The sequence below is a fragment of the Clarias gariepinus genome, chromosome 12 (assembly GCF_024256425.1).
Source record: "Clarias gariepinus isolate MV-2021 ecotype Netherlands chromosome 12, CGAR_prim_01v2, whole genome shotgun sequence".
Classification (NCBI taxonomy): domain Eukaryota; kingdom Metazoa; phylum Chordata; class Actinopteri; order Siluriformes; family Clariidae; genus Clarias; species Clarias gariepinus.
This window is the reverse complement of record NC_071111.1, coordinates 2,872,143-2,897,308: the sequence shown is the minus strand read 5'-3', so window position 1 is coordinate 2,897,308 and position 25,166 is coordinate 2,872,143. Positions and strand designations below refer to the sequence as shown.

At 38.4% G+C, this 25,166-nt stretch overlaps 1 pseudogene; it reads right to left on the bottom strand.

Moving 5' to 3' along the window:
- Positions 1 to 16,663: 16,663 nt before the first annotated feature.
- The window catches only part of LOC128534671 (deleted in malignant brain tumors 1 protein-like), a 61,311-nt pseudogene continuing 52,808 nt past the window's right edge, over positions 16,664 to 25,166 (bottom strand).

Genomic DNA, 25,166 nt, shown 5'->3' with positions numbered 1-25,166 from the left:
TGTATGCTGATGTTTTGCAAGTATTTTTGCAAAACTATGGCACTCTCTTGAGAGGTGGTTGGAATGTGTTATTCATTTATTTATTCTATACAAGGGCACTAACTACACAGACCAAACTGATACCTTATTGTATTCTTATACTCATCGCTGTGCTTGTTGTAACTGAAAAAACGCTGCAACTGCGTCAGGGGAGGTGTGTGTGTGTGTGTGTGTGTGTGTGTGTGTGTGTGTGTGTGTGTATGTGTGTGTGTGCGCGCTGCAGCCTGTGAATGAATACGCACAGCAGAGGGACATGAGGGACATCTAATACCGTATTGTGTAGTGTCCCTTTTTCATTGGATTTTTCTGCTACCGCAGATCAGTTTATCAACTTGTAATATATTAATTTTAGGAATATATTAACATGTGCAGACATTTAGTTGAGGGGGCGCTGCCCCTCTTGCCCCTGAATAGAGCCAGCCTCGATTACACACACACACACACAGACACACACATATATAGCATGCATCTCTGGGGCCAGGGGTAGCTCAGTGGTTAAGGCATTGGACTACGGTTCAGAAGATCCCAGGTTCAAACCCCACAACCACCAAGTTGCCACTGTTGGGCCCTTGAGCGCGGCCCTTAACCCTCAACTTCTCAGATGTGTAATGAGATAAAAATGTAAGTCGCTCTGGATAAGAGCACCTGCCAAATGCCTAAATGTATCCATTTGGAATCTGCATCTACATTTTCTGTTGCATGTATAGAATTATAGTTTCAGCTGAAACTCATGATCAATGCTGTTGGGGTACTTATGTAGTGATAATTAGTTTCTGCCAAATCATTAAAACTAACAATAGACTATGAGAGGTGGTTGGAAGGTGTTACTCTGAATATAAACAAACAAAATACAGCTTTTTTTTTTCTCAGAGGTAAACAGAAAAGTGAAGTTGTTCAGCTGTTTAGTGTCACTATGTCATAACCAGTGAAACAAAGTGGACTCATTGCTGTGCTTGTTGTAACTGAAAAACGCTGCAACTGTTCAAAGTCTTTCCACTCCGTGACCGCTAAAATCCGACACGACACCACGTTAGGCTACGTCTTGAGTCATTTGCATATCGACGGTCATTAGATGTTGACCGAGGGCTCAGGGGAGGTGTGTGTGTGTGTGTGTGTGTGTGTGCGCGCGCGCGCGCGCCTATTTCGTGTACTTTTATAAACATTCCAGGCCCGTAGCCAGCCTAGTGCGAGGGGGGGTTCTTTTTTTTTTTAAAAGTGGACATTTTTTCTCAGTATTTTGTATTTGAGTATTTAATCATTTTGTATTTCATTTTGAGGATTAAATACTGCATTTTAGTGTCATGTGCTGGATTAGCTTTTCTGCTGGTATCATAATGTGCATGCTTTTAATGCACCAAAAATATTTACCACAATGTTGTCAAATTGCTTATCAAGATCACGTGAGACTTTTTTCACTTCAAAAACACACCCACACACACAGAGTTCAAAAGTTTAAAAACCACACTAAAAACAGAATACATTTAATGAATTTTTACTGGAATATTATTAAACTACAAATTCAACTTCTCTCATCAACATGCTCTCTCATTTCTTTGTCTTTGCCTCTACACTTTATTGAACCTATATAAAATATATTTAATATTCAATGAATTGTTATTTATATAGTCTATTAATTAGGCGAAATATAATAAAATATGGTAAATTCAACCTTTAAAATCCCAGTCATATACTGTAGCATAATTAAATTTTTATTGGCATGTCGAGCATTTACAGTAGGCTATCATTTACATTCCGAATGTAAAGTAAAGAGATCGAAATGAAGAATATAAACAAATATAAAAATATTACCAATAATTATCTAATTATAATAATATACAAATATTACGGAGAAAAGACGATCAGTTAATGTACTTACAAGACTGTGGGATGAATAAAAATTATTTTTTGTGGGCTTATTTTATTTTATGTTTTATATAACAATTATTAATGGTAAACTTCATTCGAATGCTGTCTACACCGCGTATAGACACTAGAGAGCATCGCTTATGGTTAATAGAATAATTTAATAAATTTACTAATTTAATAGAATAATTTATTAATTCAAAATAAAATGTAAATAAATCCTAATACTATGCATGGTCAAGCAGGTTTGTTTATGCATTGAACTCGTCGTTCTTTCTTTTCTTTTCTTTTCTTTTCTTTGATGGATTAACATTATTTAACATAATAAATTCACAGATTCATCAGATAGGCTATTGTCTGTTAATGTTTATTTAAGATGTTACAGACTTGTCATAGCCATTCAGACTGCTCAAGAAAAGGCACAAGAGAACTATTGTGTGTGATGTGGGGTTGACAATTAGCTACCACTTAACTAGCGTTAGCAATTTGATCTTGAGGTAGTAACAGACTTACTCTGTTTGGCAGTCTTTTTGAACATATGTTCAATATTCTGCGATAAAGACGCTGCTGCCTGCTTTCTCTCCCATCTCTCCTGCTCTTTCTGACCCATATTATAAACCGCTGGATGCCGCCGCACACATTTAAAAAACGTCAGTTGCTGCGCAGGTTTGTCACGTCGCGTTTTTTTTTTTTTTTTTTTGTAAATTGTTTTGTAATAAAGTGTTATTTTAAATAATGCCCAATAATTTTAATCTGTCTCAAAAATTAAAAAAATTGAAATAATATTAATAACAAAAAATTCTGGACCTTTGGCAGTGGGGGGTGGGTCGTTCGAACCACCCGAACCCCCCCTGGCTACGGGCCTGCATTCTAAATATAAACAAACAAAATACAGCTTTTTTTTTTTCAGAGGTAAACGGAAAAGTGAAGGTGTTCAGCTGTTTAGTGTCACTATGCAGATGTTACACTCAGTGTAGTTACCAAAATCTTTGATTTAGTTCTCATTCAGTGGCCACACATCACTTCCACATTTCCCTCGCTTTTATTACATGAGCATAAGCAGTGAAACATTCCGCAGGTTTATAATACACCACGGCCAAGTGAACCACGTTCCCGTCGATTAGGCGCGTGGTCCGTTGCCTAGCACCACTGAACGAAACGAGGCATAATCGTGGTGTTTGCTTCGGTTATGCCATAGCAAAGTTTATTATCTGCTGTGGTAGATCTGATTTATTCAAATTCAATAATGAGGCTTTATATCCTCAGGAGGGGTCATTACATATGTAATATGTAAAACAATATTGTTTTAGAGATAATTTCACGGAAGCTTCTAACAGAATGAACAAACTAATGAATTTTCTCAAAACGTTATAAATTAGGTAAAGCGAAATCCCCTAAATGTCCTTATAAAATATCGCTGATTATCAACGCCAGAATAAATGGCGAGTTGTCAATATATATAATAATAAACTGCATATATGGAATGAAACCTGAGATAGTTACATATACACACTGAATGACACATAGATAGTATGCGCGATTCCTTGCGCCATCTGCTGAGAGAAATGAGAATCGCAGGTTGGAAAAGGCAGGAAACGGCATGACCGGCGCGCAGCTGTCAGCGATTTCAGGTAAATAAGAGCAAAATAGCTTTATACTGGCTTTTACTGGTGCGATTTTGAAAATTTAAGCATACAGGGTGATTAAGCTCACAGAACTAGGAAAAGTCATGAAAGGAGGGTCCTGGAATTTGATCGAGTGTAAAGTATTATTATTTTTTTACCCCCTTGCTCGGCGCTTCTAGTGTTAATGCTGTGTCTATTTGTTCAGAATTTATTGTGGCTGTTTTCACACAATCACTAAGTTACATGTGCATATAGACTATACTATACATTGCAGACTTTGAATGATTATACATATAATATGCTCTAGCAGAGTTCTTCCATCTGCCACCTGGTGGGAATTCTGTGAAGTACAACACTTGGATGTAAATTGCAAGGCGCGGATTCCCAGAATAGCGCGGCATTCAGCAGGAAGAATTGCGTCATGTCTCAGAAAAATGCTCATTTTTAAATACCCCATGTCGCAGCCCTTGGCTTCTGAATACAAGGCAGAGAGTCTCTAACGGGTGCAATTGATTTTATTCTGCAACCAGCGTAAGCACCGTGAAAACTAAAATAAACACATAAAGAGCTGGTTAAATAAGCCTTTGGCTAAATACAAATTTACAAATAAAACCCTCACATCTTTACAGTACATCATCATGCATTTATACATATGCTATGTACATTACATGAACCTTAAAACTACAGTATTTAAACAATATAAACACACAAACTTTTTGTAAGAGAGAAAAGACAAAACAAAATTCCAGAAACATCATTAAAGATTTTTCCTGTCTTAAACATGGAATCAAAAACACACACCTCGCTCTGCTCACCAAGGGTGCAAACTTTTAACTTGCTGCTTCCTGAGGTAGAAGTTAGCTTTAAAGGCTCTGGGCTAAACAGCACACAAATGCGAACATGAGGCAGAGCAACCCAAACAATTCAAAAAGGCACAGCACTAGAATTACACAAACTAAGTTTACTTACATTTGTGCTGAGCTTCTTGGACAAAGGAAATCTTAACCATTAAACTGTTGAGAGGTTATACAGGTTCCTGGGTTTATAATCACAACCCCATCACATGAATAAACTGACTGAAGAATTACTTATAGTGACCTCTAGAGGCCACTTACACCCCATCTGTATCTGATGCAGAAAAGCTAGTTCATGCATTCATGACCTCTAGACTGGACTATTGTAATGCATTACTAGGTGGTTGTCCTGCATCCGCAATAAACAAGCTACAATTGGTCCAAAATGCAGCCACCAGGGTTCTCACTAGATCCAGAAAATATGATCACATAACCCCAATATTATCATCCCTGCACTGGCTACCTGTTCACTTTAGAATTAATTACAAATTAGAATAACTTATGAACAAGGCTCTGAATAGTTTAGATCCCAAATATCTATCCAGTCTTCTGACACAATGCAATCCACCATGCTTCTTAAGATCACAAAACTCCGGACTTATGGTAGTTCCCAGAATATCAAAATCTACAAAAGGGGTAAAGCGTTCTCATATTTAGCTCCTAAGCTTTGGAATAGCCTTCAGACAGTGTTCAGGGCTCAGTGTATCACACTCCTTTCAGGGCACACTCCTATCTAGTGCCGCTAATAGTCTATGCTGATTCTTTCCAACATCTGGGGATCGTGCCAGCTCCAATAGACAAAGGCCAACCCTGCGAAGATCTTGAGGCATCCACCGAAGGACCACCTCTTCTGCTTCACGGTGGTTTGGATATACACATGTTTCTCCTAAGCTTCCAGTGATCCAGACATACCTCTGTCCTCTGCACCTGCTGACTTATCCCTGTGCTGAACTGGACTCCATGATAACTAGGAGAACTTCTGTTATACTGAACTTCCAGCAGCCTAACACACATAATGTCATTATATAATTACTGTTATCCATTATCACCTAAATGAGGATGGGTTCCCTGTTGAGTCTGGTTCCTCTCAAGGCCCTCGGCTTGCTCATCAGGGACAATCTCAATATTAAGTAACTATTCTGTCCTAAATGCGTGTTCTGTCTACGCAGCACTGACAGATAGCTAACAGTTAGAACTCTAAGAAAAAAGGGGAGGCAGACGCAGGAGCAAAGTTTGAAGCTTTACCGTTATAGTCTTTCCTCTTCCTTTTCTTTATCTTATTCTTACTCTTACTGAAACACACATATTACAAATGTATTGTTACAAAATATTCACAAATAATGCAAATGAATCTCCATAGTTTACAATGTCGTATGAACACTCATAACAAAGGCTACATTCAGCTCTTATGATATAACTCAACTTATGAAATTTACATCTTAAATGTACATATACATTTCTACAAACTTTAAAGAAAAGTAACAAACAGCAACTTACAGGCAAAGCTTAAATTATCGTTGTCTTTGTTGTTACACTGAACTGCAACAAGATGGCGACAGAAAATTAAAACCAAACGTTTGCCATGACATAAACACATTTTTTCTTACTCATACACACTTCTATAAATGTTCTTTTCATTTTGTAAAGCTGCTTTGAGACAATGACCATTGTTAACAGCACTATTATAAACAAAATTGAATTAAATTTAATTAAACTTGGGTTATGCAGGAGGACAATGAGCCGAAACACACCAGCAAGTTCACTTCCAAATGGCTATATATATATATATATATGTGTGTGTGTGTGTGTGTGTGTGTGGATCTGGTAGTGGAAAAAAGTGCCGATTCGCTTCCATAGTAATAGCTGTCTGAAAGAAAAAACATTATTAATAAAGATACTTAAAAATGACTGTTTTAATTAATAAACTAGCAACGCTTCATGCACAAGATTCCAGTAGAGCACTTCCTAACTAAGATTCTGAGTTTGGGTGATAAAGGACATTTGCATTTTCTTCTTGCGTTTGTGTTTCCTTTGGTAATTAAAGCATGGAGGTAATTAGAATTATTTAAAATAAATAACGTTAAAAATTATTTATTTTAATAAATATAATCAAAATGAAGAAACTTATAAAATTAATTATAACAATAATTAATTATTAGATTATTGATTAATATTTTACTTTTAACTGTTATTTATTATTATTATTATTATTATTAATAATAATAATAAGAAGAAGAAGAAGAAGAAGAAGTGAAATGTGTGTGAGAGGAAATGTGCAGTTACAGTACATGTGGCGTAGAGACAAAATTCTGCTGATTAATATCTATTAAAGCTTTAAGTGTGTGTGTGTGTGATTTCCTGTATAAATGCCCCCCTTCCCTTCTTTCTTATTAGAAGGAGGTAATTAAAGGTCACTAAAGGTCAATAAATCCTGTTGTCTACTCAGGGTTTTAATTTCATACAAGAAAGTAATGTTTTTACTGAATCCAAAACACACTTGACAAAGTGGTCAAAGATTATAATATATATATTTTTTTTATTAGCTTAAACCAGCTTTATGTGGTTTAGAACAAATCAAGTACAATCTTTGCCCTGGACCGTCACTGCCTTTCTTGGTGTCAGGACCACTATGTATTAGCTATTAAATTTAAAAGTAAGAAGTAATAAATCTAAAGATTTGTAAATAGGCATTAGCAAGTGTTAATATAAACCTGTTCCTTTCCCTGATGATTATCAAATGTGAACTCTCCTAAGCACAAAAATCAAACGAGATAGGTAAGCTAGATGGCCATCCATGTGTTCCCATATCTTGACAGCATCATAAACTGTTTTGTGACAATGAGCATTGTTAAAGGCACTAATAAAAAATAAACTTAAATTGCTATACAAATAAACTTTAGAAGTTAATTCATATTGTACTTGCTTAGTGTATATAAACTGCTCACAAAAACTAAAGGAACACTTTTTTTATTGGGCCTGGCATGAAATTAATTAAACCTGTCTGATAATTTTCTGGTTGGTTAAGCAGCTGAGGGCATTGTTAATCACTTTCAGCTGTATTGGTGTTCATGGACTTAACGGCAGGTGCACGACAGTGGCAACAATTAGAAAACCCTCAAAACAGGACTGATTTTACATGTGGAGGTCATTTCAAGTTTCTCCCTCTTGATCTTTTTTGGCTGGTTTTCCACTCGTGCTAGTTTTGGCTTGAGTAATTATCTCTACTGGCAGTATGAGGCGATTCCTTAACCCTACAGAAGTTGGCCAGGTTGTCCAACTTCCCCAGGATGGCAGGAAATGCCACGCGTGCTGCAGCAAGAAGGTTTAATGTGTCTCCCAGCACAATCTCCAGAACATGGAGGAGATTTCAGGAGACTGGCGGTTATTCTCGGAGAGCTGGACAGGGCCATACAAGGTCCTCAACCCATCAGCAGGACCGATACCTGCTCCTTTGTGCAAGGCGGAACAGGCTGAGCACTGCTCGTGCCCTACAGAATGACTTCCAGAGGGCCACTGGTGTGAATGTCTCTACCCAAACAATCAGGAACAGACTTCATGAAGATGGCCTGAGGGCCCGACGTCCTGTAGTGGGCTCTGTGCTCACTGCCCAGCACCGTGGAGCTCGACTGGCATTTGCTCAAGAACACCAAAAGGCGCCCTGTACTTTTTACAGACGAGAGCAGGTTCACCCTGAGCAGCTGTGATAGACATGAAAGAGTCTGGAGAAGACAAGGAGAACGTTATGCTGCCTGCAACGTCGTTCAACATGACAGGTTTGGTGGTGCCTAGGAAATGGTGCTCTGACTGCCGTAAGGTATCGAGATGAAATCCTTGAACCCTTTGTCAGACCCTATGCTGGTGCAGTAGGTCCTGGTTTCCTCCTAATGCACGACAATGCCTGGCCTCATGTGGCAAGAGTATGCAGGCAATACCTGGAGAATGAAGGAATTGAAACAATTGAATGGACTTCATGATCCCCTGACTTAAACCCAATAGAACATCTGTGGGACATTATGTTTTGGTCCATTAGGCACCGCCAGGTTGCTCCATCAGCTCAGGGATTCCCTCACACAGATCTGGGAGGAAATGCCACAAGACACCATCCGTCGTCTCATTAGGAGCATGCCCCGACGTTGTCAAGCATGCATACAAGCTCGTGGGGGCCACACAAGATACTGAAAAGCATTTTGAGTTGCAGAAATTAAGTTTTTGAAAAAATGGACTAGCCTGCTACATCTTCATTTCACTCTGATTTTACGATGTCTACACAATTGAGCCCTCTGTAGGCTAAAAACTTTTATTTCCATTAAAAGACTTGGCATCCTTTTGTTCCTAAGACATTGCCCTGTCGTTATTTGTATAGATATCCAACTTCATATTGAGATCTGATGTATCTAATGTGTTTCTTTAAAGTGTTCCTTTAATTTTTGTGAGCAGTGTATATATATATATATATATATATATATACACTCAGCAAAAAAAGAAACGTCCCTTTTTCAGGACTGTGTATTTCACCAATAATGTTGTAAAAATCCTAATAACTTTACAGATCTTCATTGTAAAGGGTTTAAACACTGTTTTCCATGCATGTGCAATTAACCATAATCAATTAATTAACATGCACCTGTGGAATGGTCGTTAAGACCTTAACAGCTTACAGAAAGTAGGCATTTAAGGTCACAGTTCTAAAAACGCAGGACACTAAAGAGACTTGTCTACCGACTGTGAAAAACACCCAAAGAAAGATGCCCATGAGGACTGCTGATGTGGCTAGGGCGATAAATCGCCATGTCCGCACCGTGAGACGCATAAGACGGCGCTACAGGGAAACAGGAAAGACGGCTGATCATCCTCGGGGTGGAAGACCACGTGTAACAACACCCGCACAGGATCGGTACATCCGAATATCACACCTGCGTGACAGGTACAGGATGGCCACAACAACTGCCCGAGTCACACCAGGAACACACAATCCCTCCATCAGTGCTCAGACTGTCCGCAATAGGCAGTCCATGAGGAGGAGATGCACTGCAGTACTTCAAGCAGCTGGTGGCCACACCAGATACTGACTGGTACTTTTGATTTTGAGCCTCCCTTCATTCAGGGACACATTGTGAAACATTTGTAGTTTATGTCTTATGGTGTTGACTCTTTTAGTGTTCATACAAATATTTACACATTAAGTTTACTGAAAGTAAAAACAGTTGAAAGTCAAAGAACGTTTCTTTTTTTGCTGAGTATACACACACACACACACACACACACACACACACACAATCTTTCAGCTAGATCTATAAAAGTTTGTGTGTGTGTGTGTGTGTGTGTGTGTGTGTGCACGCACGCAAATGCTTGTGCATGAAATTTTCCAAGCCTGAAACCACACAGGAAATGTGCTCTATTTAGTTAGCGTTGCTAAGGGAAACCAGGTCTGTGGCTGATGTGCGAGTTGATCTAACTGATAACGGATAAGCTGTCCATACAATGTGACTTTACCAGCTGAGGTAAGAAAGCTTTGCTGCTTACAAACTTTAAGCAAAATTGCAGTCTTTGGACAAAGTTTAGCAATGTGTTTCTATTCTATTTAGATGATTAGGCTGGATACACATGTAGGAACTAAATTATGGAGAGGTGTTTAAGATAAGTTTGTCCATAGGTAGGGTGACAATCTATCACATCACACAGTTATTCAAAACTGAGCCATCAAAATTATGTTATGCAAGTCAAAGATATATAAAAGAATGTGCATATCAAGAACATTTCCACCTGCCACATGCTTTTTTTTTTGCTATTTATTTGTTCTTAGTTGTTACTTATGGGTTAGTATGCAATAGCTGTCCTGGTCTACTTGAGATCAAATTAATGTATATATGACCCAAGAAATACAAGGGGTTTAACCCCATGAAGAAGTGAAAACTGATACAATTTTCCTTTTAAAATAAAGATATACCTTTATTCATCCCACTGTGGAGAAACTTCTTTGTCATAGCAGCAAAAAACTTGTGCTAATAGAAAATTGTCAGGGAATACCCCTAGAGGCCTTTTGTGTTTTTGTTAAAGTAGAACTACATTTCCCCGGATGCACCTCGGCCAGGTGATGGGAGGTGACTGAGGTAGCTCATTAGTTTTATTATAAATAGTTTAGTGTTTGGTTGGTTTTGCATCTGTTCTGGTGTCCGTTCTTCGTACGTTGCTTGACACATCCGAGATGAACTAACACATCTAAGATGAGATCATCGTGCTAATTACGATCTGGCTAATTTGGTTCTTTGAAAGGGTGCGCTATTCTGTATCAGTTTCTGTGAACTTGAGTGCGTCAAAAATTTAACTGAAGTTCTGTGGATACTTGCCTCACAGACATGAAAAATATATACTTATAAAAAGCAAAATGTTTGCCTTTACATAAACTAATAGATATTCTTAACATTAACATAAGTGTGACAGGCAAAAATAGAAAAGTGCCTCAGTTACATGGAGAGGTTGTGGTCAGAAACATTTACATGAACACGAACAGCTTGTTTTATTGCAAAATTTCCTCTCTTTATTACACATTTGGTAAAGATATCAATAACCTTTAAAACTGCATTTCTGTTCTGTTGAAATTTCCATTGTTAAGTTCATGAACAATCTCAACTCAAATTTTTAAACAAAATGAGCAATTGTTAAGGTACAGTTTAATGTGTACTGTTTACATAGATTCTATTGCATCGTGCCGTGGTTCTCAAAGCGTGGGGCGCGCCCCACTAGTGGGGAATACAGACATGACAGGTGGGGCGCAATGAACGGGAGCGAATTAGTGGAAAATAGGAAAGTACCTATTCTAACTCAGGCTTTTCTTTATTGACAATAAAGATTGGTCACTCGAAACTAAACAATCACATGCAAAGAAATGGATCATTAATACAAGTAAATTAAAATAACATCAGAGAAAAAGTGGAACCATAGTGCAACAATAACGGTTTAACGTCGGCATGTTAATTCCAGAGGAACAATATATAAGGAAACATTCGGTATTATATATGTCATTTCATTTATTCCAATGTGTATGCTGATGTTTCTGTATTTTTGTTAAAAATTTATATTTTATCAGGCAGTACTAGTCTGGCATTTCTAGTTTCCAGTGCGGCAACAAAGTTGCTTTTTGATCCTTCAGGAGCTGAACAGAAGGGAAGATCAATATCGTTCTACGCTTTTTGTTGGTGTGCGGCATTTTGCGATGATCCCTAAATCATCCGTTGCGCCGTAGAGAATAATGGTGTTTATGCTTTTAAACATGTATAATTTAAGGCGGATGTAGCTTAAAGACAATGTAGAGAGGAAATATACTCAGCAAAAAAAAGAAACGTCCTCAGCCTTTCAACTGTTTTTACTTTCAGTAAACTTAATGTGTAAATATTTGTATGAACACTAAAAGAGTCAACACCATAAGACATAAACTAAAAATGTTTCCCAATGTGTCCCTGAATGAAGGTAGGCTCAAAATCAAAAGTACCAGTCAGTATCTGGTGTGGCCACCAGCTGCTTAAAGTACTGCAGTGCATCTCCTCCTCATGGACTGCCTATTGCGGACAGTCTGAGCACTGATGGAGGGATTGTGTGTTCCCGGTGTGACTCGGGCAGTTGTTGTGGCCATCCTGCACCCATCACGCAGGTCTGATATTCGGATGTACCCATCCTGTGCAGGTGTTGTTACACGTGGTCTTCCACTGCGAGGATGATCCTGTCTCCCTGTAGCGCTGTCTTAGTTGTCTCACGGCGTGGACATGGCGATTTATCGCCCTAGCCACATCAGCGGTCCTCATGCCTCCCTGCAGCATGCCTAATGCACGTTCACGCAGATGAGCAGGGACCCTGGGCATCTTTCTTTGGGTGTTTTTCACAGTCGGTAGACGAGTCTCTTTAGTGTCCTGCGTTTTTAAACCTGTGACCTTAAATGCCTACTTTCTGTAAGCAGTTAAGGTCTTAACGACCATTCCACAGGTGCATGTTAATTAATTGATTATGGTTAATTGAACATGCATGGAAAACATTGTTTAAACCCTTTACAATGAAGATCTGTAAAGTTATTTGGATTTTTACAACATTATTGTTAAAATACACAGTCCTAAAAAAGGGACGTTTCTTTTTTGCTGAGTATATATGTGGGTATCTTATTTGTGGGTTTATTTACACAGCTATTGAATTTGGAGATACGAATATCAAACTTTACTGCCGTCACGAACCGGGTCAGTAACGTACTGTATGTAGTGAGTACAATGGATACATCTGTTACATGGACCACAAAAAAGCAGGCAATTCAGCACTATCAGCCTAATCAACCAAAAAGCCAGCTGAAAGGAAAATATGATGAAGCCCACTGTATGTTGCGCTTGGATTCATTGTGGGGATGGTGGGGACGGTGGAGAGACCCGTGTGTGTTTTGTGTCTTGAACCGCTGGCAGCAGACAGCATGAGACCCAACAAAGTAGGAAGACACTTAGAGACAACACACCCCAGTCACGTTAATAAGCCACTCGACTTATTCGGCGGAATAATTTCATGGGGTCGCGAGAGGGCTTAAAATTTTTTTCTTTTTTTGTGATTATAATACACACTTTTCAGTATTACAAGTAAATGCTATAAATAAATATTTTCTGATTTGTAAAGATATTACTGATTGAGTGTGGGTTTTAAACTGAGTGTTTAAAAAAATAAATTCGCGACTCATAGATGACGTCACTGTGCAGCGACTGGCTCACTAGTTATTGCTACAGCGCACAACTGCACGTGAAAACCGCAACTGCCGAGATGGATAAATTCGTTATTCGCAAATCTAAAAATGTTGAGGAAATTGTGGACAGTTTGCCTCAGTCATCCGAACCATGTACATCGATCAAGCATAAGAGCAAAACCCCGTCAGACCAAAGTAGGAAACGTTGAAAATATCAGGAGGAATTCATGAAGTATGGATTCACCTGCTCTACTGTTGGAGGGAAACGTAGATTTCCCTCAATGTGTAATCTCTTCAGAAGTGCTTGCTCATGAAAGTATGAAGCCCGGAAAAACACATGATTGCTCAACAAGCAAAAAAAAAAACAACAACAAACAAACAAATACTGTACACCCTTCCCATTAAAAGGTAAGCCAAAATTATTTTGATGTATAGTAAATGTAGTCAAAATACAAGCTTGTTATGTTTATTGCTTGTTTTTGATAGTGGGGGTCGCGAGATCTTGTCGATCTTCAATTAGGGGTCGATGGCTTGAAAGTTTGAGAACCACTGCTTTAGATAAGTGACAAAGTAAGCCAATTATAACAATTATAACAATTGCACCTGTATTTTATCTGTTTTGAACTTGGTGTTATTTGATCTTATTGGTTTAGAAATTGATATTTAAAAAAATAGTAAACTTGGCCGATTTCGTGGGGCATGAAAGTTTGCCCACCCCCTTAAGTGGGAAATGACAGAAAATGTTTGAGAACCACTGGCATAGTGCAAAACATTATTGTGTTCAAAGCGGTGAAAAAAAATTCTGTAAATGTGCTATAAAAATCCAGTAAGCATTTTAAACTAACATCCCTTCAACTAACTTCAGTATGTTTAATATTTTCATATTTTGCTTTTAATTCTACATTTGATATATATCCTTTTTATACCAATTATTTTAATACCTACATTTATTTTATTTTATTGTATTTTACGCTTATTTCTTTTTTTGTGGCATTTATTAGGGGACAGCAAAGAAAGAATTTCATTTTACAAGGGGAACATGTTATTTTACTGTGCATATGACAATAAAACATGAAACAAAAACTTAAATCAAACATTGAAAACAATAAAACATTTATTTAATATATACTGTAAAGGGTCTGGGTTTGATTCTTGCCATGGGTCTGTGTGCATGGAGTTTGCATGTTCTCCCCATGCTTGATGGGTTTCTTCCCATAGTCGGAAAACATACAGTGAAATTATGTACAGGGTGTAAAGGGTGGGCCAACATCATATTAAACCCTATGGATTAAAAATTGGATGTTGCTCAAGTTCATATACTTGTGAAGGCAGGCAAGTAAATACTTTTCACAACATAGTATATTGAGAACTTTAAGTGCATTAAATTTGTGTTCGTGTATTTGAGTGATAGTTAGATTATTGTTATAAATAACTGCAACACCTCCTCCTCCAGCAGTTGCAGTACGTAAGCTTATTCAGGAGGACTAGATTAATTTGATTCATGCCCATTCAGTTTAATCAACATTTATATTGTAACAGGTTCAATCTGTTCTTGCAAAGGTGGCACCACAGACATAGAACACGAGGGGAAATCATCTTAAGGGGAAAAAGTTGAGGTCTGGGTTGACTGTATAGGGTAACATACAGAATAGCTCATGCCTTTATAGTACAGTGGTTAAGACAGAGTGTTCATGGGTATGTGATAAATAGAGCGCCCATTTGACGAGTGCTGAGTGAGTTTGTGCTAATATTTGTTTTGTTATTAGTACCATAATAAAACCCCTGAACCGGAGAATGCTGCTATCGCCTCTTATATAAGCTATCCTAATATTACACATAGATTTTTCTTTCACCAGCTGTGGTATGACACAGTACCCCGTCACTGGACAGAAGGGCATTGTTTCCCGCTGCCATGCCAAAGTGAAGCATCACTGTCACAGACTGGTGTTGTGGTCCTGTAGGTGGCCATGGACTGAATGTCCTGCCACATGTGCTATGTGTCACCGCTGTCTTGTAAGTGAAGGCAGATTCTCTGGGTGGGTGCGTGCTTTGCCTATCAGATGCCCCAGAATAGTGTGGTCCTTGCTGTTCTTTGGGCTGCCTTGTCAGCTGTTCTGAAGGCAGAGTCTGATACACTTCTGCAGTCATCTATGGCTTATGTTTGCAGTGTATGGTGATCTTTTAGACAGAAACATCACTGATGCAATTGCTAATTTAGCAAGTCATTGACACTGTTTACTTATTGCACAAAGCTTAGTAGTCAGATGTCAGATATTTATAGTCTGAATCGTTTTTGCTTACGGACATATTACCTGTGTTTTGTCGTGATAATGCGCTGTTATGTCATCCAATCCTACTTGCCCTTATACTTGCTTTGTTTGTGCTTCTATTTATTTTAATAGATTTGCTGGTTCGGTGTAAGATCATCTGTCTCACATTCTGCGCTTGCTGATCCACAATCTACATGTACAGTATGCTGACCTTATTTGTATCTGCAGCTGGCAATCCTGGCCATGACCTGCCCTACCATGATTTCTGCAAATACCAGAGGAAACGAGAGAGAAGAGCTAAAGTGCAGCGGAAGCTGAGTCCACTCTGAAAGTGCAGAGTTAGTGAAAATGGCACCAGTTGCTTTAGGATAATTTTGCCTTGGCCTATCCATGGTATGACTTTCCCTTGTCCATGGTTGAGAATGTAAGGTTATCCTGTCTCAAACTGTTTTTTTTTTCCCACAAACACCATCATCCCTCCTTACCTGTGTGACAGAGTGAATCTAGACCATGTGTGCACACTGCTCTGCAATTTACCAGCTAAAAGCGTTGAATCTGCTGCTTGAATAGCACTGATCAATTTTAGTAACATAAATAAAAAATTGCTAAAGAATATCATCCTCTCCGAGGCCTTTTTATTTGTGACTGAACGTTGGCAGAGGAATTTTGAATATGCTCCTTTACTTGAGCTGTGGATGAAGAATTACGCTTTTATTAGCTCACCTAGAACTTCATGATGGAGGACTTGCTGCTGTGATGAGGAGGCATTTATATGTTTGTCAGTAAGCACTAATCTTTCTCTTTTTTTGAGCTACAATGAATCAATGTTGGACATACAAATCATATCAACTGTATTAAAATCATTCTGCCTGCCCCAGTAGCCTATTTTTTAACATATTTATAGATTTTTTTTGTATCATCTATTTTTAAGATGACTAGATTTATTCTTCTTGGTGACTATCATTCATACTGATGATCTTGACAAATTTGCTTATTTTTATTAATATTACACAGTCTTATAATCTTATTCAACATAGATTAAGTGTAGCCCCACACACATATTAGGCCTACTCTTGACCTGGGGTTACTCTTGGCTTTAATATTGATTGTATTTATTCATAATTGTGTTTTACTTGATTTATACTTAATTCTACAATTTCTTGTTGTGCAATACTTTTTTACCATTCAGTCCTGAATAGATATGTCAGGATAAGACTAGAATGGCTCCTTTGAGCAGCCTCTCTCCTTAAATGAACAACAGGATTCACACTTAAAAAAAAAAAACTTGTCAAAGTGTAGAGCATCTTCAAGTCTATGATCAACATTAAGAGAACTTTTATTACTCACAATAGCATGGTTATGGATGTCAGGGTTGCCTATTTTTCTAATCCTATTGTGTGAGGCATGTTCAAATCAAAGTTGGACTTCTGATTGTACAGAATAGCAAACCACATTTATGAGAGTAAAAACTGCATTTAAGTATCTATATTCTCCCTCTGCTACCCTAATGCACTTATTCCCACATTTCACTATTGCTTGAATACCATCAAGGTAGAAAGATTTCTTAGTACACTAAAGCCATGATTGGCTCTTCAGAAAATCCTAGCCTTACATGTCAAAACATACTTTTAACTCACTATAAATTATCTTCTGTGCGTGTCAAATGCAGAAAGCTCTCTGTCCCCTAGGCACACTCACCTTTTAGAAATGCAGTTGTTTATAAATAATTATGTATACAGTTCTCACATATGTGACATATGTGTCTTTTTTGCAAATCAGTGACAAGTTATCCATCGATCTTTAAGGATCAGGTGTTCCACTTGCTGAATGTTCACAGGAAGGATCTGAGCTTTTAAACTAATGTCTAGGAATATAAACAAAAATTATTGAGCTTTATTATTGTGGCAGGAGTGGAATAGGTGTGATGATCTGCACAGGTGACTACAGCATGAGAGCAGTCAGTGTGTTTCTTCAGGGAATGATGACAGTCCCACAGGTGAATCTCATCCCCTCGACAATTCACTCTGTTCAGCCAGATAGTCCCTTCACCAGGACCAAAGCTAACATTCCTATCAGCACTCAGCGCCGAGCCACAGCCCAGCTGTCTGCACACCACCTGAGCGTTCCTGATGTTCCACTGATCATCACAAACCGAGCCCCACGTAGCGTTATGATACACCTCCAACCTCCCAGAGCAGCTTCCCTTTCCTCCACTCAGCCTGAGAGACCAGTGCTCTACATTACACACATCACACACAGGTCGAGTTTAACAAAAACTATTTGTACAGTATAAAGATTTTTAAATCACCAAATTAGAAACATCCTGAAAATATAAACTGTTAAAAATAAATTAATTGGTCACTGAATAAAATGATTTAAAGCAGGAAGATGAGCTTTGGGTTCTGTTTACTGCTTTTATCTCTGTTCCTTTGATTTTTATGAAATGTGATAAGGAGTAATAACCTCAGGATGATTCAATAAAGTTTCCTTACTTGAGCAGTGTTTCTGAGAGGGAAGTGAAGAGCACTTTTCTTGTGTACGTAGAGACTCTTCATCATCTGCAGTAATAAAATACACACATTAATGAAATGTTACACAGCAGGTTTATCTCTCAGAGCAGACTTTTATCAGACTTTTAACTTCATATCTCAGTAACATTAGTTAAACACTATTCACAATGAAACACTGCAGTTTATATCAATGTACAGAACCAAAGAAGTCTGACTCCACCCACCTGTGCAGGTAATATGAGCCACTTCATCACTATTATCACATGTGTTCTGTCCCCAGGGTGAAGATGGACACTGCCACAGATTAGAGTCGTGTTTCCTACACTTCAGATAATCCAGCCAGTTAGGAGCAAATTTGACTCTTGCTTCAGTGTTTGACAGACTGCCACGCCTTCCACAGTTCAGCTCTCGACACAGCATGTTTACTGTCTCATCATTCATCTGATTGTGACACACATTACCCCAGATTCCATTGTAGAACACTTCCAGATTCCCCTTACAGTCCTCTGTGAGTCGTATCTCTTTAAACTCTGGTGGGAGATGGATAACTTATTTAATTTGCATTTTTTTAGTTTATTATGTAGAAGTTTATTATTATTATTTTTAAATAAATTAACATGTATAATGCTTATTCAGTGTGGATTACTTTAATGAACATTCTCAAATATGTTAAATGTCATGATGTTTAGGATGATAGGACATTGGTATTGCAATTCATACATAAATATAATCATGGGAATAAAAAATTAACCCTCTCTTCCATTCTACAGTTTTAATATGGCCTAAAAACAGATATCCTCACATTTCTCTCTATATAATTCTGGTAAAAAGTTATACTCTTTGTCTTACTAACAACACATTTGCTAGGTTCTGTGCCTGTGAACAAAACCAAATCATCACTCCACCACCATTCTTGACAGTTGGTATGAAACTGTTTGGTTTAGATTAAACAAGGCACTATGCATAATGACCAAACCTTACTTAAGTTGTTTTCATCTATCCTAAACATATCATTGTCATCTGCTATCGCATGGAACCAATCACACCAAGGATAAAACAGTTAAGAGAGAGGACATTTCCTTCTTAGTGGCAGTTATCTTTAAGTTTTCACTAACTTTCACAGTCAGGTGGCCCAAAACCTGGGCCCAAAGATTTTACATTCATACAGTACGAGTCTTTCAAAACACTACTTGGCAAAACCAATGCTGTGACCTTTCCATTTACTGCTCCAGTGAATGTGCTATCAAGCTAATTTCTGGTGTCATGCTCCCATGACAGCAAAGTTTCATCTCTCTGGCTGAAGGAGATGAAGGCTATAACCCTGTGAAGCCCACTGTTGCAGAATTACAACATCACTTAACAATTCTAAAAAAAGGCCAGCAAATGTTTTTTTTCTTCTCTCAAAACCATATTTAAATATTTAATGGGTCTTATTGTTTGTCCTCTCAATGCTTATTGGATAAAAAAAGGTGTTTATACTGTAGGTCTGGTCATCTTGCCATGAACTTACTCTACCTACAAACTTCGCTTTGAGCGGATCTCCGTTTTTTGCATGACTGGATTTGTCAAGATTTAAGTAAGTAAAATTACTTAAATATTTTTTGTGTGTTCATTACAATGTCTAGAACACATACATATATAGTTATTTTAGAAAACATTAATTAAATTTGATTCAGAGCTTATTATGTCTATGTTGTAATTCTACAACGTTGGGTCAGAGTGGTAGCCTGTTGCATTGTTCAGGGACAGGTGTGAATGTGAACCTGTTAGTGCTCTAGGGGGGATGCTTGTGTCCCTTTTAGTATGATAATAGAGAACATAACAGGCCACAGTACTGTTTAAATGTAGTGGAATTTTAATTAGCATTTGCATTAAAATTTTAATACTTTGGGGGATAATACTTAGATCTCCACCCTTGACACATGGTCTACCACCCTGTCTATTCTTTGTTTATCTGCTACACTATAAGACCTATACAGTATGTGTTATTTACATATTTGTTTACATTTTTCCCAAACTTTTTCAGTTTCAGAATGCCACCAGTACAGAAAGGTCATCTATTCAGTGTGCAGGATGTGATTGCTGCAGTCCAAAATGGAGAAATTGATTTTGAAATGGACTCAAATTACACTGATGCAAGTGACTCAGAGAATGAAGATGCAGGTGAAATGGTCAAACAAAACCACCAACCCACTGACTGCTCAACCAATGATGATGTGGACATCAAGCCTCAACCAAAAAAACACACCGTGGCTTGTGACAGGTTTCTGACTTTTCTGGTTCAGAAATCACCAATGATGCTACCTCCCTTCTCACCCCACTGGCATACTTCCAAAAGTTTGTGACAGAAGATATGATTGAGGCACTGACAAGTAACACAAATGAGTACAGCTTGCAAAAAAGTGGAACATTTGTAAACACCAGGAAATTGATAAGATGCTTGGCATGTACCTGAAGATGGGCCTAATGCAAATGTCTGGTGTCCGTATGTATTGGGAGACAGACACACGGTACACCTGTTTCTTATGTGATGTCCTGCAACAGATTTCAATCTCTGTTGATTTCATTACACTTCATAAACAACTTAACTGTGTCAGAGATGAAAAAGAAGGACAAACTCTGAAAACTCAGACCATGGCCAAACTGGATGTATGCAAAGACATGATTGCACATTTCCCAGTAAAGACAAAGAGAGGACGCTGCAGACACTGCAATAATGGATGCACAAACACACGGTGTAGCAAGTGCAATGTTCGCCTGTGCTTCTCAGATGAAAATAATTATTTTAGGGACTACCACTGCAAGTAAACACAGACTTCATTCAAACCACGCTGAATGTGGACAAATAATTTTTTCAAAATATTTTTATGAATAAATGCTTATTCATAAAAAAATATGATTGTTATGTAATTATTATTTATGATATATACTGCTATGGGGCTATGTAAGTGAACAAACCTGCAAATGAATGCCTAAATGTTCTGTATACAGTACCTGTTTAGACAAAGTGAGAACAAATACAGAAATTCTGCTCACAACTAGGCCCAACGTAACATTCCCCTAAAAACTTACTAAAATGTAAAAAATGTGAAAAATCTTTAATTCGTACATCAGAGGCCTCCTAAAACAATATCTGAGAAGTCAAAAAAAAAATTGCTCATGTTTTTCTATATTTGGGTCTTACAGGGATAAAAGAATATATCTCAGAACCACTGCAGCAGGGTTATAGCATCTGCTGGCTTATTTAAAAAATAATTATAATAATAAATATAATAAATATTATTATGATTATACACATACAGTGTGTATAATCTAGTGCCAATTTAGGGGGGAGATAAGTGAAAGCATCACCAAAGCATTCCAAAAGAAATATCGATAAGCCCAAATTGCACCCAGACGCATTTCTTTTCAAAAGCTATGGCAGGTGAGGAGAAACTACATTGTTGGCAGTGGTGGTCTCTGTTAACATCACTATTTTAATAGAACATGTTATTTTGATGTTTGTATATTCCATTTTTAAAATAATAATTAACATTTTGTCTGTGTTCCTGAAATGAATGTCCACTTGCTCATTTTGGGTCAAACTGGATGATGTAATCAGTGACACAACTACCATCATTCTGTCTTTCTTCAATGGAGGTTTAAACAACCCCTTAAACCACATTAAACATTTACTTACAGTGAGGTAAATAAGTATTTAATCACCCTGTGATTTTGCAAGTTCTCTTACTTAGAAATCATGGAGGGGTCTACAATTTTCAGCATAGGTGCATTTCCACTGTGAGAAACAAAATCTGAAAAGAAAAATCCGGAAATCACATTGTATGATTTTTTAACAATTTATTTGTGAATTACTGTGTCAAGTATTTGATCACTTGCTTATCAGCCAGATTTCTGACCCTCAAAGACCTGTCTTTTTGGGTTTTTTTTTCAATAGTCCATATGCTTCTTACGGAGCCACTCCTTGGTTTTCCTGACTGTGTGCTTTGGGTCATTGTCATGTTGGAAGACCCAGCCATGACCCATCTTTAATGCTCTGACTGAGGGAAGGAGGTTTTTGCCCAATATGTCACAATACATGGCCCCGTTCATCCTCTCCTTAATACAGTGCAGTCGTCCTGTCCCCTGTGCAAAAAAACACCCCCAGAGCATGATGCTTCCAGCCCCATGCTTCACTGTAGGTATGGTATTATTGGGATGATCCTCATCATTCTTCTTCCTCCAAACACAGCGAATAGAGTTAAGACTAAAAAGTTCTACTTTGGTCTCATCTGACCCCAGGACTTTCTCCCATGACAGTCCCTGACAAACTTTAGACGGGCCTGGACATGGGCTGACTTAAACAGGGGAACCTTCTGTGTAAGATGCAAGATTTTAAATCATAAAGTCTTAGTGTATTACTGACAGTAGCCTTGGAAACGATGGTCCCAGCTCTCTTTATGGCATTGACCAGCTTCTCCCGTGTAGTTCTGGGCTGATTCTTCACCATTCTTAGCATCATTGATACCCCATGTATCTACTTACAGTGGTGTGAAAAACCATTTGCCCCCTTTCTGATTTCTTATTCTTTTGCATGTTTGTCACACAAAATGTTTCTGATCATCAAACACATTTAACTATTAGTCAAAGATAACATAATTGAACACAAAATGCAGTTTTTAAATGATGGTTTTTATTATTTAGGGACTAAGAAAAAAACAAACCTACATGGCCCTGTGTGAAAAAGTGATTGTCCCCCTTGTTAAAAAATACCTTAACTGTGGTTTATCACACCTGAGTTCAATTTCTGTAGTCACCCCCAGGCCTGATTACTTCCACACCTGTTTCAATCAAGAAATCACTTAAATAGGAGCTACCTGACACAGAGAAGTAGACCAAAAGCACCTCAAAAGCTAGACATCATGCCAAGATCCAAAAAAATTCAGGAACAAATGAGAACAAAAGTAATTGAGATCTATCAGTCTGGTAAAGGTTATAAAGCCATTTCTAAAGCTTTGGGACTCCAGCGAACCACAGTGAGAGCCATTATCCACAAATGGCAAAAACATGGAACAGTGGTGAACCTTCCCAGGAGTGACCGGCCGACCAAAATTACCCCAAGAGCGGTAACAGACCACTCATTCGAGAGGCCACAAAAGACCCCAGGACAACATCTAAAGAACTGCAGGCCTCACTTACCTCAATTAAGGTCAGTGTTCACGACTCCACCATAAGAAAGAGACTGAGCAAAAACGGCCTGCATGGCAGATTTCCAAGGCGCAAACCACTTTTAAGCAAAAAGAACATTAAGGCTCGTCTCAATTTTGCTAAAAAACATCTCAATGATTGCCAAGACTTTTGGGAAAATACCTTGTGGACCGACGAGACAAAAGTTGAACTTTTTGAAAGGTGCGTGTCCCGTTACATCTGGCGTAAAAGTAACCAGCATTTCAAAAAAAGAATATCATACTGTACCAACAGTAAAATATGGTGGTGGTAGTGTGATGGTCTGGGGTTGTTTTGCTGCTTCAGGACCTGGAAGAATTGCTGTGATAGATGAAACCATGAATTCTACTGTCTACCAAAAAATCCTGAAGGAGAATGTCCGGCCATCTGTTCGTCAACTCAAGCTGAAGCGATCTTGGGTGCTGCAGCAGGACAATGACCCAAAACACACCAGCAAATCCACCTCTGAATGGCTGAAGAAAAACTAAATGAAGACTTGAGTGGCCTAGTCAAAGTCAAAAATCCTATTGAGATGTTGTGGTATGACCTTAAAAAGGCGGTTCATGCTAGAAAACCCTGAAATAAAGCTGAATTACAACAATTCTGCAAAGATGAGTGGGCCAAAATTCCTCCAGAGCGCTGTAAAAGACTCGTTGCAAGTTATCGCAAACGCTTGATTGCAGTTATTGCTGCTAAGGGTGGCCCAACCAGTTATTAGGTTCAGGGGGCAATTACTTTTTCACACAGGGCCATGTAGGTTTGGAATTTTTTTCTCCCTAAATCTTCTTCTTCTTTGTCTTTCGGCTGTTCCCTTTCAGGGGTCGCCACAGCGAATCATTTGCCTCCATCTAACCCTATCCTCTGCATCCTCTTCTCTCACCCCAACTAACTTCATGTCCTCTCTCAGTGCATCCATAAATCTCCTCTTTGGTCTTCCTCTAGACCTCCTGCCTGGCAGTTCCAACCTCAGCATCCTTCTACCGATATATTCACCATCTCTCCTCTGAACATGTCCAAACCACCTCAATCTGGCCTCTCTGACTTTATCTCCAAAACATCTAACGTGGGTTGTCCCTCTTATAAACTCATTCTTGATCCTATCCATCCTTGTCACTCTCAAAGAGAACCTCAACATCTTCAGCTCTGCTACCTCCAACTCTGCCTCCTGTCTTTTCTTCAGCGCCACTGTCTCTAGGCCGTAGAGCATCGCTGGTCTCACCGCTGTCCTGTACACCTTTCCTTTCATTCTCGCTGATACTCTTTTATCGCACAACACACCTGACACTTTTCTCCACCCATTCCAACCTGCCTGTACCCGCCTCTTCACCTCCTTTGAACACTCTCCGTTGCTCTGGACCGTTGACCCTAAGTACTTAAAATCCTGCACCTTCTTTACCTCTGCTCCCTGTAGCCTCACCGATCCTCCTGGGTCCCTCTCATTTATACACATGTATTCTGTCTTGCTGCGGCTAACCTTCATTCCTCTGCTTTCCAGAGCATACCTCCACCTCTCCAAATTTTCCTCCACCTGTTCCCTGCTCTCGCTACAGAGCACAATGTCATCTGCAAACATCATAGTCCATGGGGACTCCTGTCTTACCTCATCTGTCATCCTGTCCATCACCAGAGCAAACAAAAAGGGGCTTAGAGCCGATCCTTGATGCAAAGGATCCTTTCTCCCTAAATAATAAAAAAAATCATTTAAAAACTGCATTTTGTGTTCAATTATGTTATCTTTGACTAATAGTTAAATGTGTTTGATGATCATAAACATTTGTGTGACAAACATGCAAACAATAAGAAATCAGGAAGGGGCAAATAGTTTTTCACACCACTGTAGACTTTGGCTGATTGTGGAGTGCACAGGTGTCTTTATGACAGCTAACAACCTCAAACAGGTGCTACTAATTTAGAATCATGAGCAGAGTGTAGCTGGACTATTTAAAAGCAAAATAACTGGTCTTAGAATTCTGGCTGATAAGCAAGTGATCAAATACTTCTTTGACACAGTAATTCACAAATAAATTATTAAAAAATCATACAATGTGATATCTGGATTTTTCCTTATAGATTCTGTCTTTCACAGTGGAAAT